At 37.3% G+C, this 15,649-nt stretch overlaps 1 protein-coding gene across 4 annotated transcripts in view; it reads left to right on the forward strand.

Moving 5' to 3' along the window:
• Positions 1 to 15,649, forward strand: part of DLG2 (discs large MAGUK scaffold protein 2) — a 1,973,535-nt gene that overhangs the window by 1,502,770 nt on the left and 455,116 nt on the right. The window lies entirely within an intron of this gene.

The raw sequence follows: 15,649 nt of genomic DNA on the forward strand, positions 1-15,649 counted from the left end.
CAGTGAAATACTGCATAGTGAGCATTGGAGGCAGAGAGACCTGCATTCAAATCACATTTTGACCACTCCCTCATTGGTACCACCTTATCCTCTCTGAGCCTCAGTTTCCTTATCCAAAAACTATAGGTGATATCCACTGTGACAATTTGTTGCTATGAGGATTAAAGGTGGTGACATATGTAATTAAACGGTGACTGAGAAATTTGGGGATTCTCTGTTATTACAATAAACTTATGTTCAACCATTTTCCTTCCATATCCCCCACCCCAAAAATCCAATTCCAAAGCTCAGAAAAATCACATAGATTTTACAGAATATTTCATATGAAGACAAAAGAGAAGATTATGGAATGACTTTAAGCTCTATATTCTGCATTCCATCCTGCTGGCACTGAGGTGTCCTAAACTAAACCCAAAATCTATGAAGTTCACTGGCTCTTGGATGTTTAGACCATGACTTTTCACTGTATTTGTTTCTTTATTATGACCCTCATGTAGTTTTGCTGCATAATATCCATCTTAGCTGTGATCAGAATGTATCATTCTAAACTTTCTCCTGCTGAATCTCTTCCAGATTGGTCAGTTATGGTAGATGGAGCTTCTGCTCTATTGTTAATCTTAAAAAAAAAAGAAAAAGAAAAAAAAAGAAAAATCTCCTCCATCTGGTTTCATTATTGCTGTATCTTCGTTTCCTTAGTTAACTTAAAATCAGCTTTTACTTCCGTTGGATGTACTGGTCTAGTTGGAATTTCCCAAAAAAGCAGTCTTGTCTAGATCCTCCTGATAGGCAAGGGGTCCTCTTTGCAGATGGACTTCATGCCGATTATCTCATCCCTTGGGTGATTTGTGCTCTTACTCCGCCTGCTGGAAATACCTTGGCCAACAGCATAAAAGGAAGCATCTCTTATTTAAAACTCCTCAGAGCATGAATAAGAGGTCCATCCATATGATTATCCCTAAAACGTGTTTGGCAGGGAGGGAGAGGAGGTTTGGGAAATGATGAGAATAGTCTGATGACTGTGGGGAGTACAATTAATATTGGCTGAGTTCTGCCAATGTCAAGCATTCTGATAAGTCATTTAGATACTTTATCTTCACAATAGTCCTGTCATGTACTGTCGGTCACAATTGTGCAGGATTGAAAATCAGAAAGATTCCATAATTTGACTAAATTTGCACAGCTGATAGGAGAGTTGGTTTGTGTTTCACTAAAATGTGTTACCACCTAGAATATTAAATATTCATAAAATCCTTCAAATATACATAGTCCCACGATTTGAGGGAGTTTATTTTATCTATTAAAATAGAAACTCTGCTATAAATGGGTCCATGTGTTGTGCATTGCCATATTGCAGACATATCTTCCACTTTTCTCCTGCATGCCCACATGCTTCAACCAGCTTAACCAGATAACTGGCTTTACCAGCATTCCTGACTGTTCTTGCAACACTTGAACAAACATGTGCTTCCCTTAGCCATCTCCATCTTTATTTTCACCTGTTCAAATACTATCCATTTTTCTCATCCCAGCTCCAATGATACCTCCTCATATGATTCTCCCTAATTCCTTCTGCAGGATATCATTTCCTGTTCATTTGAATTCCCAAGACGGTCTATACTTCCCTCCCACCACAGGTAGCTAGTTTTAGCCTTATTTGATTAAACACACACACACACATACACATACACGCATACACATATCTTTCTAAGACAAAGTGATGCTTGAAGGAAGAATCCATGTTGGGTCAGATGTTTATCTTCCACATCACCTAGATTCGTACGTAAAAATATAACATAAATATAGTTATTTACCGAGCTCCTACCATACGGCAGTGATTATTTTAAGCTTTCTATATTGCATCTCATTTAATCACATAGCTCCTATAAGGTAGGCCTTAAGGTAAACCATTTCCTAGATAAGGCAGCCAAGATTTAATTTAAGTAACTTCCCCAGAGTCACACAGCTAAGTGGAAGAACAGAATTCAAACCCAGTTTGAAAAGTAGTCTGAAAGCTCATGTTCTTTCCACCATGTTCATAGCCTCCCTATATGTTTTCTAAGTGTGTAAATATATGTTAAATGAGTGAGTAGATGCATTAGTAAAAAGGCTACAGTTGCTGTAAACGTGTTTTGTGATCATTTCTATAAAAGGGTTTTAGTTAGCACATAATTTCCCTGAAGTAGACTAAACCTTAACTATAATCTTCTTAATATTGAATATATTTGTATAACTCAAGACATTTGAGATTCTGACAAATTTAAATAACAAATATGGTGATATCCATTAAGCCCTCCTGTTACTTATAATCAATTATTCATAATGCTACCACTTTTATAATAACTTGTTAGTACATTTGCATCATACAGAAATAAAAGTTACTCATTATTAAATAAAAATTAGCCCTATAGTGGGAAAATGTATATTTTCATTTCTGTTGCTTGAGAATATGTAGATCTTTGGGGCTGAATTGAATAAAACCCAATACAAATCTCTAACAGTCCTCTGGAATAAAAGAAAATTTTTTAAATAATTTTAAAATATAAGAAAATATAATTGAGAAAACAAAAATTACCTATAATTCTACCAGAGAAAGCATTATTAACATTTCAATAACTTTTCCAAACTTACATATAGCCATAGAGATATACACCTCACAGAATTGGCTTCATACTACATATGCAGATTTATGGCTTTTTATCTCTCAGCTCATAGGATAAACAATTTTTAATGTCATTTACAAGTCATTTAGAAAACATGCAATATTGAGAGAAAATAAAAATTTTATGTAGATGTATTTCCCAGACATGATATTCAGTAAATTCCCTGACATACGCTTCCAAACTCTTTTTTTCTCAATATCTGAATATTATATAAAATTGGGATCATCCTTTGCATTTTTTTTATTATTAACCTGTATTCTTCATTTAATAATATGCTGTGACTATCTTTCCATGTCACCAACTCTGCTTCCATGGCAATGTTTTTAGTAACTATATTCCGTTCAATACTGATGAACATGCATGTTTTTTCCAGTGTTTTGCTTTCACAGACTTTGCAACAGTGACATTCTGTGTATACCTATTGTACTCAATTTTGTAGGACACATTCCTGGAAGTGGGATTTCTGTGTCATAAGTTCAGCGGTTTATACCACCACCACTGATGTATAAAGAATGCCTTCGCAGCTATTAGAGAAAAAGTAGATGGTGCTATGTGTACTGGCTTGGAAGGATGTCTAATATACAACTTAAAATTTTTAAATAAAAACAATTGCATAATAATATATATAATATGATCTAGATCAAAATTTTATTTAAATATTATCTGTCTCCAGCTTATTGTAGATTTGAGTATAGATATGAATCTGGGCTTAGGTATAGAGAGACATAGCACTGAACCCTGGGAATACAAAAATAAATTAAGAACATTTGCTGACTTAAAAGAATGCAGCAAACCAAAAAGAGAGTCAGAGTAAACAAGTAAATTATACCACAGTGTGAATGTATACGCTGGAAGGCAGAGTACTGGCGACCCAGGGGAGCTTGAAAAGCAAAGGACCAGCTGGCTGTCAGATAAAATAATGATGCCCACTTAAATTTGAATTTAAACATTGGATTTCAACTATGATAAACAATGAACAGTTTTCAGTATAAATATGTCCTTTGCAATATTAGCATATTTATATTAAAAATGATTCACTATTTACCTGAAATTCAAATTTAACTGAGTATCCTGTATTTGTTTTTGCTAAATCTGGCGGTCTTAAGCGTGGCCAGAAACATGGTTTTGTCATAATAAGAGGAAATCATCTCTTAAGAATGAATTCACATCCACAAAAGTGACTAAAGATAGATGTAGAAACTGGGTAATTCACTGCCATATTTCCTGTTTAAATATCTGTGGCAGTCATGAAACTTACCAAGTGCCAATCAGGCACTGTGCTCAGGGTTATTCAAGCATCATTTCGTCTAATACTCATCAGGCCCTAAGAGGTAGGCACTATTCTGATCAAAAGAGAAGAAACTGAGGCACAGAGGTAAACAAATTGCCCAAGATTACGTGGCTTTAAGTGATGGGGCTGGGACTTGAATCTAGACAATCATACTCACAGCTTGCTCTCTTTGTTCTATTTCTACTGCCTTTAAAATATAAGCTGTAATTGCCAAGATGACCAAGAAATATAATTAGACCCTTGAGGGAAAGTGTATGCTAGACAAAGAATTTTTTAAAATAAAACATAATGGTTACATACCCAGGCTTTGCAGCCAGGCAACCTGGATTCAAAGCCCATTCCAACCGCTAACAAGTCAGCTGTGAGGAGAGGCAAGGTACTGCCAAGTCTTGCAGATAATAGTTATATGTGTCTTGAAATTAATGAGTAAATTGCATAATATATGATATATAAAGCCTATGTAGTACAGTGCCTAACTCATGGTAAGTTCCCAAGGTATGCATAGGTAGTTGTTGATATTGTTTTTGTTGTTATTATTATTTAAAATAGAGTACAAAACCAAGTGGCAATCATAAAGAATATACTATGTGGGAATTTAGAAGAGAAAAAAAATCTTCAATCAGATGTATTTCAGAGGCTTTGTGGAGAAAGTGGGATTGAGATCCTGCTAGAAACCAGGAACACGTTATACATACATTCACAGGAACTTCCTAAAATACATGGTTGGTAGAAAGGACCAACAAATGTAAATTTTAGTTGGATGTGAACCATCAACTCAAGATAATTTATGACTGTAGGCTCTCTTCATCCAATTTCAATAAAAGTGCAGTCCTCTCAAAAGAGAGCAAGGCAGTGCTGCAGCAGTCTTCTGTTCTTATGGTTGTCTTACCCTTCCTTCCTGGCTACCAGGCAATCTTCATAACCTTCTGGCAGTAACAGACCCGAAAGAATAAATGGCAACAACTGCACAAAATAGAGAAAATGTGCCATTTCCTAAAGGATGGAAAAGAAATCCATTTAAGGGATTTGGTTAAAGCCACTTCATCCTTCCTGTTGAGAAGTAGAGCATGTATTTGAACATTATCTTCCCTACAAGGGAGCTACTCTTATACTCCACCTGAGCTTTCATTCAGGTTAAGGCATAAGGGGTTTTCTCCCCTATGGAGTCAGTATTACTAATGTAAAATCAACATACAGAAGTATGTAGTTAAATTAACATATTGCATTCTGTTTTAGAAGATAACAATTTGGCTAAACATATTCAGAAATTTGTATGTAGGTGTGAATTAAATCTTATCCAATTCAGAAACCTTTAGTTTCAGTGTTACAGATGTAAATCATCTTGGAGGCTCTGAGGAAAGATAATTATTATTGTAGGGGTAGAGTTTTGGCTTTGTAATATTATATTTTAATATCATGATAAACAGAAACCCTAGGGAGATATTAAACTTTGGACCTTATTGGGGGAGGGGTGATGTTCCCCATATTTTTCTATTGTTCAAACTCTTCTGTTTTGTTGTTTCCAAACTTTTCTTCTAAAGGAATGGTTTTGCTTTCTGTGTACCATCTTCGCTTTCTTTATACCAGTCCTGGCTGAGAATATGAAGATGCAGGTAGTTACTACTCAGGCCAAACCTTAGAATACCAGTGGGATGCCCAGCTCACCTCAGAAGGTTGTGCCCCACCTACAGCTCTGCAGAAAGGGCAAACCCAAAAGGATAGGGTGACTCACCCCTAGCCAGACCTGAATGGACTTGACCCAAAGAGGCCAATCGAGAAGCTAGCCAGTGACCAATAATGTGCTTTCCTCAAAACAGTGAACAGGTATATCAAATTCTCTCCTAGGCATTTTTCATTGAAAAGCAGGCCAGATGAGCAGTTCTCAGTGAAAGGAGAAGCTAATAGTTAACAATGTAAAGGAGGCCGGAGGGTCCATCATGAGTCAAGTGCAAGTTGGTGTTGTTAGCAAGCAGAAGCTAAGGACAAGCAGAAACAGTGAGGGAGAGAGTATCTCATTTATAAAATATCGGTTAACTAAAGTGGTGCGTAGAGAGAGAAGCAGCAGCACAGAGAGAAAAGATGTCATCTTGATGGGAAAGCTCTGGAACAGAGATCCAGCTCATTGGATCTCAACCTTCCTGATCTCTGCCAGGTCAGCTTCTTCTGAGTTCCCACGTGCATATGTCCTGTGACTTGCAGTAGCTCAGATAAGTCACTGGTTCCCTGAAATCAAATTTCCTTGAAAAAAAAAAAATTTGCTCAATGAGCAGAGGGAACATTTTATCTTAGTCATTAATCTCTGTGTATCTAGTACCTCTCTCTAGGCATGGTACAGAGTAGGCCTTTGGTAAATATTTATGAAATGAATGAATGAACATACAAATGAACAGTCAAAATGATTAAACTCATTTAATTGCATTCGGTGCCCACTAATCTCCATGGCTTCCCATTGCCTTTGAATATTAGAATTGTGCACAAGACCTGCCTACTTTTTCAAGTCTGTCTCCTACTGAAACCTTTAACAAATTCCCTAAATGGGGCTTGTTTTCAGATTTCCCTTTAACTTTCCACATGCTGTGTATTACCACTTCCAAAAAAGCCCTCTTTCGTCCACCCCAGCCCTGCACCTGAATCCTACTTTCCACTGTGTTTTCTTTCACATCTTAGTTCAAATCTCTTTCCCAAGTGGTAAGAAAATTAGGTGTTTTCACCTCCTACTTCCCCACAACCCCATATATAATTTTGTATTCCAATAAAATACTTTCCTATATCATTAAAATTTTTCATGAATACACGTGGATGTATCTTAGGTTCTATACCTTTATCTCTTTGTTGGACATTTTGTTTGTTTCCTTTTGTTCTCTTTTGCTCTTATAACAAACCACAGAGACTTTCTGTGGAAGATTTTGTTCACTTTTTTTTTTTTCTTCTTAAGATTGCACACAAGAAGTAGAATTGCTGAACCAAAGGGCAGGATTACTTCTAAAACTCCTGAAATATATTGCCAGATTGCTTTCTTGAAATGTTTTAAGGGGATTTTACACTTCATAGCACCAGCAATGTGAGTGTCTATCTCACCATATCACAATTAAATTATGATCTATCGATTTGAAAATCCTTTATTATTTTTAAACAGGCAAAGGGGATGTATCATTTATATAATTTGTATTACTTTTATTCCTACTAAGGTTAAACATTTATATTTGTGTGTCTGTCATTTTTATTTCCTTTTTTGTGATTAGGCACTAGCTGCCTCTATTTTCTATTGAAAGTTTGTGTTTTTTCCTTTGAGTTGTAGGTACATGTTTAAAATGCTGATAAATATATTTGAGTATATGTTTCCCCAGCTTATTGCTTGTTTATAAGGTTTTTTGCTTCAGTGGTTTTAAATTTTTATGTAGTCAAATCTCACATCTTTTATGTGATTTCTTGTATTTATTGTATACTTAAAATATTCTTTTACATCAAGATGCTATATAACTAGTAACCTGCTTTCCTCTGTAGATTTATATTTTATCCCATGAGTTCAGTTAAAATTTTTTAAATAAAATCTTTAAAAGTAGGTTAACAATATAAGAGTTTAAACACTATGATAGGACATATTAAACCTTCCTCCAATAATTCAAATCCATGTCTCAAAGCCTTGATCTGGCCATATACTGATCTTGTATCTTAGATAATATTTGTTTCAACATCTTTCAGAATGCCACAAAAATATAATTGTAGCTGGACACATTCACCCAATACCACAGTACAGTGATTCCTATGTTCTTTGAAATATTTCTGTTAATAGTCACCGTTGTCAAGGTAATCGACTTTCAACATCTTATTCCAATAAAACACTTGTGAACCATTTATAACCCACTGTCATAAAAGGGACTAATTTTGCTGAAACCCAAACATTCTTTTGGGGAAATAAAGCACTTAATAATTCAAAACTTTTACAATGACTTTGGTCTGCCATTTCTCTCCTCAATAAGCAAACATAATAAAATATAACTGAGTGATGTTTGTATAGAGAAAATGGGGAATCGATCCTAATTTCTGTTTTTAAAAAGCAAACATTTATAGATTATGGTACATAGACTATTATTAGTAACAAATTACTTATGACCCAACAATTTGCTATTTCCCCACAGCTGTGAGCCACACAGGAAAGCAAGTCATTATGAAGGTGCAGGCATAAGCTTGGCATTCGAGTTGGGGATGACATCTTGTTAAGGCCATGAAAATAATTGAGAAGTTCAGATAAAGTGAGCATCACCCTCAGTGGCTCTGATTCAGGATCAGTTACCTTTCCAATCAGGAGCAAAAGTGAGGCTTTAGAAGGCACTATTATGCAGTGCCTTTTGTGATACTAAAAACCACTGATTGTTACTTTCTCCACATTACTTTAAAGTGGGAGCAAGTTTTCAGAGGCTTTGCTTCTCTGTGGGTGTGAGTGCCTGAGGGTAATAAGATAATACGACTGCTCTTTGGTGAGCGCGCAGTGAGTGTCATGCACTGAGCTCAGTGCTTTACATACATTCTTCCTCTATTTCTCACAGCCACTCTCAGGCTGATATTGCTGTGCCCACTTTACAGATGAGGATGTTGAGGCTCAGAGGAGTTAAGAAACAGCAGAAGTCCAGACAGGGTAGAATTTGGAGAACCGGAATCCAAACCTAGCTCTGTTTCTTTGTACTCAACATACTACTTCATAATAATTTACTTCTGGGTACAATTTTACAATTTACAACTTTGCTGGTATAGACAGAAAGCTTTTTAATATCATTAAATGAGGAAGCTAAGTTTTGGAAAAGTTACTGAGTGTGGTGCAAATAGGCATCTACTCCAAGGGCCCCCGTGGTAGGAGTGTTTGGGGGACCAATCTGATGATGCTTAGAATTAAGGGGGTGAATGGGCTCCTACAAACCATCTAGACCAATCTATTCTCAAGATCTATTTCAGACGTTAAGTTCCTGATAGAACCTTCGCCAAATGGCTAACACTTTTCTGCTTAAAGTGTAAGAGAAGTCAGCGTCTTCCTTAATCCTTATTATTGTATGTCAGATTCACATGTTGAGCCATATCGTTCACCCCTTTATCCAATATTCTCTTTTATCCCCTAATTACTTTTAGGCGTCCCAAAATTCTTCCCTTAAGACCTATTAGCCCAGGCCTGAAATTCAGTCCTCTTATGCTTCCTTCTCCAAATTCTTGGCTCAAAAAACAATGTATTATTTATAAAGAAGAGTATGAAGCACGCTTTTAAGGTTTAAAAGTCTTTTTTTTCCAAATTACGTCAGGCAATAATTCTCGATGCATAGGCATCCAAGCCCTCGGCCATCCAACTGCCATCACTAATGTAGTTTGGGTCTATGTGCTGCTAACGTAGGGCATGGGTCTGGGTGCTCCCTGCCCATTTATGGCAGCCAAGGAGGGGCCACAGCAGGATAAGGGGTGGAGAGTGTGCATGGTTTACAGATTTATCCATATCAGTCCATGTGACAGAGAGGTTTATTGTCAAACGCACACAAGTATTCAACCCAAATCCTTCCTACTGCAATTTTAGGCTCTTCCTTTTAGTTCTAGCTCAGGAAGAGAGAATTAAAAGTACTGATCACTTTTTCTGTTACAGCTCTATTCCTTTTCTATCACAGTGCTTTATTCACACATTTTTTTAAATTGGAGTATAATTGCTTTACAATGTTGTGTTAGTTTCTGCTGTACAAAGAAGTGAATCAGCTATATGTATACATATATCCCCTCCCTCTTGGACCTTCCTCCCATCCCCCACCTCCAACACACCCATCTAGGTCATCACAGAGCACTGAGCTGAGTTCCCTATGCTATACAGCAGGTTCCCACTAGATATCTGTTTTACACATGGTAGTGTATATATGTCAATCCTAATCTCCCAATTCGCCCAGCCCTCCCCTTCCCCCGCTGTGTCCACATGTCCATTCTCTACTTCTGCATCTCTATTCCTGCCCTGCAAATAGGTTTGTCTGTACCATTTTTCTAGATTCCACATACATGTGTTTATGTATGATATTTGTTTTTCCGTTTCTGACTTACTACACATTCTTATGCTCAGGAAAGCTATGGGGAAATAAAGATAAATGAGATTTGGTCCTGATTCTCTATGTGCTAATAGTCTAGAGAAGGAAAGAGCCCAGTGCAGCAAACATGACAGTGTGATGAGGTGAGGACCCTGCCTGAGATGGCCTGAGGGCTTTGACAGCAGTCCTTTTAATGGAGACATGGAAAACTCAATAAAGTGAGTCACTTTTCCTGTACCTCTAAGAGAAGTGAGTCATATTCCTTTCACCTCGTATCTTCAGGTGCCACACAGATGAGTATTTACAATCAGCATCGCTTACTGTCTTTACCACTTACTGTCTCTGGTACAAGGCTGGGAGTTAGGGTGAGGCAAGTAAAGCCAATAGGTCAAGTGCAAAATTTAGGGAGGCACCCAAAAACTCAGTAATTAAGATAATAATATTTTAATACAGTATTATAGAAAATAAAAGTAAGGCAAAAGAATCCATAGTGAACAAAATTTTAAAGACAAGAACAGCATGGTATCGGTCTCAGATTGCTATGGGATTACATAGGGGTTCAAGCATTTGTCTCTTATTTTTGAGTGGCATAGTCTAGTTGAGGTGATCTGAAAGGGACAGTAGAAACAAAGTACCTGTTTTATTTTTACTCTTCTGATTGCAAGCAAAAGATCTGACCTTAGCTCCAGTAAGGAAATATGGTAGGATGTGATAGTTGATTTTCACTATATAACTAATGTTATATGGGAACCAGCAGAGAAATTCAGAAATATGAGCCCTAATAGCCCCCTTAAAGAATGAGCCTAGACTGTTATTCTGGATTCAAGAAACTTCTAGATACTTTTCACAATAAAATTTGCTAGAGCTTTGCTCTGGTGTTCTATAATTAATGGACATAGCTACAGCTACCCTCCACATATCTGCATCTTTCCCTTCTGCTACCAGTTTGCAATATTTTTTCTGCTCCTTTATTCACTTTCCATAGAAGAATCCAGTTAGGCTTGATTTTTCTGAGCACTACCATACAAGCCATGGATGCAGAGTCAGGGGTCCAATCCTGGTCCAAGCAGCTTTGGCTAGGGAGGGGACTGAGCTGGGTTGGAGTCAAGTGGGGCAGTTGCAGGCAAGGTAGTTTTCCTTAGAATAGAGTTAGGAGAAGCACCTCCCTCTAATACACCAGCATTATGGATGAGCAATTGAAACTGCCCCCAGAAAGCAGTGCTAATGGTGTTTAGAGAAAAGAGAGATCACCAAGGGCCAGGGTGTGCTAATTATATGCTATAAGAGCCTGCAATTATAAACCCATAGATATGCAAATAAATGCTGATGGCTCAGCACTGGAGACTACAGAGCCATTTATCTATGGCCTCTGATAAGTGGACAGCAAGATAAATGATTTGTGTATAAATTCACTTGGTGATTACGCTAATATCTCTAACTACTTTTCCCCTCTTCTGGGGGCATCCACAAAATGAAGAGAGCCAGTAGGTACCTTGGATTGGATTTCCATATTCATTACCTTCTGACCTAGGCTACTCTGGAGGTTTGTAATGGGATAAACAGGCCCTTTCAATGCGTCTGGCTGATTCCCACTGCCGAGATTCATTTCCCTGTGGCCCTTCTTTACTGCATACATTGGAGGTGATGGTGACATCTGTTCCTGCCACCCAGATCCCAGTGACAGCTCATAAGTGGGCGTTTCTTGTCTGTCTGGCAGAGAGGTCACCGAGAATATAACTGCAGGGAAATACTAAGAATGCTGACTGTTGGCACTGGGCCTTCTGGAACTCAGGGCTGAGAAGCCTTTGAGGGGCCCTGAGCTTGTGGGGTGACTCTCACAGGAAGTGAGAGCAAGCACTGCTATGGCCAGACTTGCACATACGTGAAGCCCATCCCTGAGAACTGATGAACTCTGCATACCAAGTACTTAAAGCTGTAAGTTCCTAGAGTTGAAATAAAGATGTAATTTGAGATCTTAAAAAAAAAAATGTAACTGCCAATTCCTAACAATTTTGGAGTTTCTTTCCTTGTGTAGAACCTATAAGTAATGATGGTCTAAAATTTTGAAAGCTAGTTAGGCGATTCAAAATAACTTAGGGCTTCTTGAAAGAGCCAGAAGTCTTTTTTCATTTCTCTCAATGGAGAATAGTTTTTAAAAAATCTATATCTATACCTATAGGTATATATCTCCATCCATTCATTCAAAGAGTCATTTGCAAAGTACCTACTGTGTGCCATTCCCTATGTTCAGACAGTAGCTTGTGTAGTACTTACTAGATATTTTACTGTGGCTTATATAGTACATAAAACATAATGGAATCCTAGGACTGTAATAAAGCTAGCAGACAGAAATCTTCAGATGTGAACCCCATTTTTATGTCACTTGAGAGGAGATTCTCACTGATATTTTTAATTTAGTTGTTTGGTTGCATGAGGACATTGTCAATATTTCAAGAAGTCTTTGTCAAGTCTGTCAAGTGTTTTGTTATGTTTTTGGTGTTTTTTCACCTACCCGTCTTCCGAGATATCAAGTGTTCTCACAATCAAGCAAAGAAACTGGATTTGATATGTCCACTCTTTAGCCAGTGACTGTACAGAATAACAAGCAAAAGAATAGAAGATGCATCAAAGCTGAGTGATAGGTAAAAATAAGCCTGCAATATCAGTAGCTGTTTCCCTTTTGATTTGGTTAACATTGATAAAACTTTGAATCAAGAGTAATTAAGCTTAGGCAAGCAATCAATCCACTATGAAACAATTCTGGAAGTGACTTTCTAAAATCCAAGGTCTTTAAGCCTACCCCAAACACTAAATCTTCTAAATATGTGAGTTGTGAAATAATATTATGTTCATAAAATGGTTCCAAAAAATATAAGTAAAAGGCTCATGAGTTCAACACTGAACAATGTACTGGGCCTCATTTTTTTCTTTTTTTTTTTTTGGGGGGGGGGGGGTCTTGAATTTATTGTAGAGTTCAGAGAGTAAAATATTTTCCCTAATTTATTTGCATACAATACAGGTAGGATTTTTCTTTCTTAAGGTATGTATGTATTATCCAGCGTTGATTCAGATAATTTGTCTCAAAATATAGTGCTAATGAGGTAAAAAGACTAGAAGAAAATTAGTAACATCATTTTCTTGGTCTGTGGAGACAACATCAGACTGAAATAATCGAATAGGCTCTCCAGGCAGAAACTGCAGTGTTACTAAAATGACATGATCATGAAAATGTTTTATGGCCTGAAAGAAGTCATTGATTCCTTTATTCTTAGGCCCTGTGCTGGCAATTTAGATCAGCTACTGTTTTTATATGTACATTTTTTAAAATAAAGATGCAGTGAGTTCCCTCAACAGCCATGGGCTCTAAATTATATAGTCAGAAGATAGCATTCTTTAAATTCTTCTGTGTATAAGTAAAGCATTACCTGGACTTCTGACAGAGTTAAATGTATTAGCACCTTATCATAGGCCTTATCTACAGTTATTTCTTTGTATTAGATGACCAGTCTTACATTTTGTAGGCATGTATCTGTTAATATTAGGTCCTGTTTATATAACAACAGAAAAAAATTACACGAGCTTAAACAAGATAGTTTATTTTTATCCTACATAAAAGAAATCCAGAGGTAGGTAGTCCAGAGGTAGGTAGTCCAGAGGTGATATAGTATCACTCTATGTCATCAGTGACATGAGCTCTACCATTATGCTCTACTATCTGTATTGTTTGCCTTCATCCTCAAGGTTGCTTCATGGTCCACTATGACTGTTGAAGCTCCAATCATCACATCTGGGTTCCAGGTCAGCAGAGGGAGGAAGTGGGAGAGAGCAAAACTGCAGGGGTCTCAGTAAATCAGCTTCCCTTTAAGCAGCCATCTCAGGAGTCACACAGCCACATCTACCTACAAGGTTGAGAAATAAGGTCTACAAGAAAAGTGACCAATGAAAAATTTGGTTTCTATTAAAAAGAAAAAAGAATAAGAGGAAATTCCCTCGTGGTCCAGAGGTTAGGACTGCTCAACACTCTCAGTGCCAGGGGCCCAGGTTCAATCTCTGGTTGGATGGTTGGGGAACTAAGATCCCACAAATCATGTGGCACAGCCAGAAAAAAAAAAAAAAAGAAAGGAAAAAAAGAAAAAAAAGGGTAAGAAAAAAGGAATAAGAAAAATGAATGTTTGGGAAGCAATCCAGTCATCTCTACCACAGTGGCACTATTTCAGGGTGCAAAAACTAGATAATAATAGCAGGTCCTCTTGTGATAACCTACCCAGAATAATTCCCATAGAGCTCATGCATGCCTCTTCATTTCTTATTTAATTCATATTTATGCAGCCTGTTAATACAAAGCTTTTCCCAAGCTGAGTTCTTGTGTAGACAACACATTTTAGGTACAAATAAGATTGTGCTCCCCAAGGCGACTTTCCTTAACTAGAATCATGCATCTTTCTGTCTCTAAAACCATGGGAAATGTACATTAATCTTCGTAAAGCTGATTATATCAACAAAGCAAAAACAGACCCCCTTCACCCAAATCAAGAACAATATTCAGTCTGACTGTTTTAAAAGATGTATTTCAGCGGCTAACTGAAAGTATTTTTTCTCTTGTATGACTTCCCACAGTGTGAATTACTTATGAAAATTGATTTAAAAAACACTTTTTAAGAATGATTTTGCAGCTGCCTTTTTAAGGGCTGGTATTTACCATTATAAATTATGTGTATGTATAATTGATAAACAGAAATTTACAAACTTTCTAGAGTTTTCTTAAAATAGAGCACTTGTCTTCTCTAAGAATAGTTTCTCTAATGTAAGAAAAAAATCTGGTTCTTTTATTTAAAAAAAAAAAACAACCTTTAATTCTTCTTGTAAATGTTGCAGTGTTAGCCACTGGGATAGAACAAGCCACCTCCATTGCAAAGTACTTCATTTTACCACTGAGATAGTTATTCTGGAGGACAAAAAAGCCCTCTGGGTTCCTCTTGCCTACTCCTCAGCCCCTGTACTGTATAATAAACAGATCAAGGAATCTCTTTCTATGTGGTGGAAAGCTTTATATTAGAGAAGAATCCAAGTCTCTAGACATGATAGGCCACAGTCATATTATACATTGGTAGTTTGTTTTCAATGCTTTGTTTATCCTCTTTTCTTCCTTGTTCTCCATCCGCGGTCAGTTCAGGAAGCATTGACGGAGCACCTGTTATACATTAGGGGCCATGTTGGGGGCTGGGGCTACAGAAACATAGACTGTGCCCTCACTGGGTTCACCACCTGCACTTCCTGTGCCTCTGCTCAGGCACATGGTCACCACTTGCTGCCTCTGGTGTCTTGTGGCCCCAAGGGGTGCTATCTGCCTCCCCTGAGTATGACTCATGGGCATCGCCTGGTTTTCTAACTTGCTCCTTACCTTCCCAGCTAAGCCTACCCTTCCTGGGTCCATGGCCCAGACTGGCGGTAGTCCTTCCATTTAAATTCCGATCTTTCCATTCTTAACTTAATGGAAAGATATTGGTAGTAATTTCAGACCATGTGTTTAAAAAGTGGGCAAAAGAATTGTGAAACTTTTTTGTTTTTAATAACCAAGGACTTTGTAGTACATGGATCTTTGACCAAAAATTATAGAAAAATTTATCCGATCATACTGTGCATGTTTGTAAATA

The sequence above is a fragment of the Hippopotamus amphibius genome, chromosome 9, assembly GCF_030028045.1.
Source record: "Hippopotamus amphibius kiboko isolate mHipAmp2 chromosome 9, mHipAmp2.hap2, whole genome shotgun sequence".
Lineage (NCBI taxonomy): Eukaryota > Metazoa > Chordata > Mammalia > Artiodactyla > Hippopotamidae > Hippopotamus > Hippopotamus amphibius.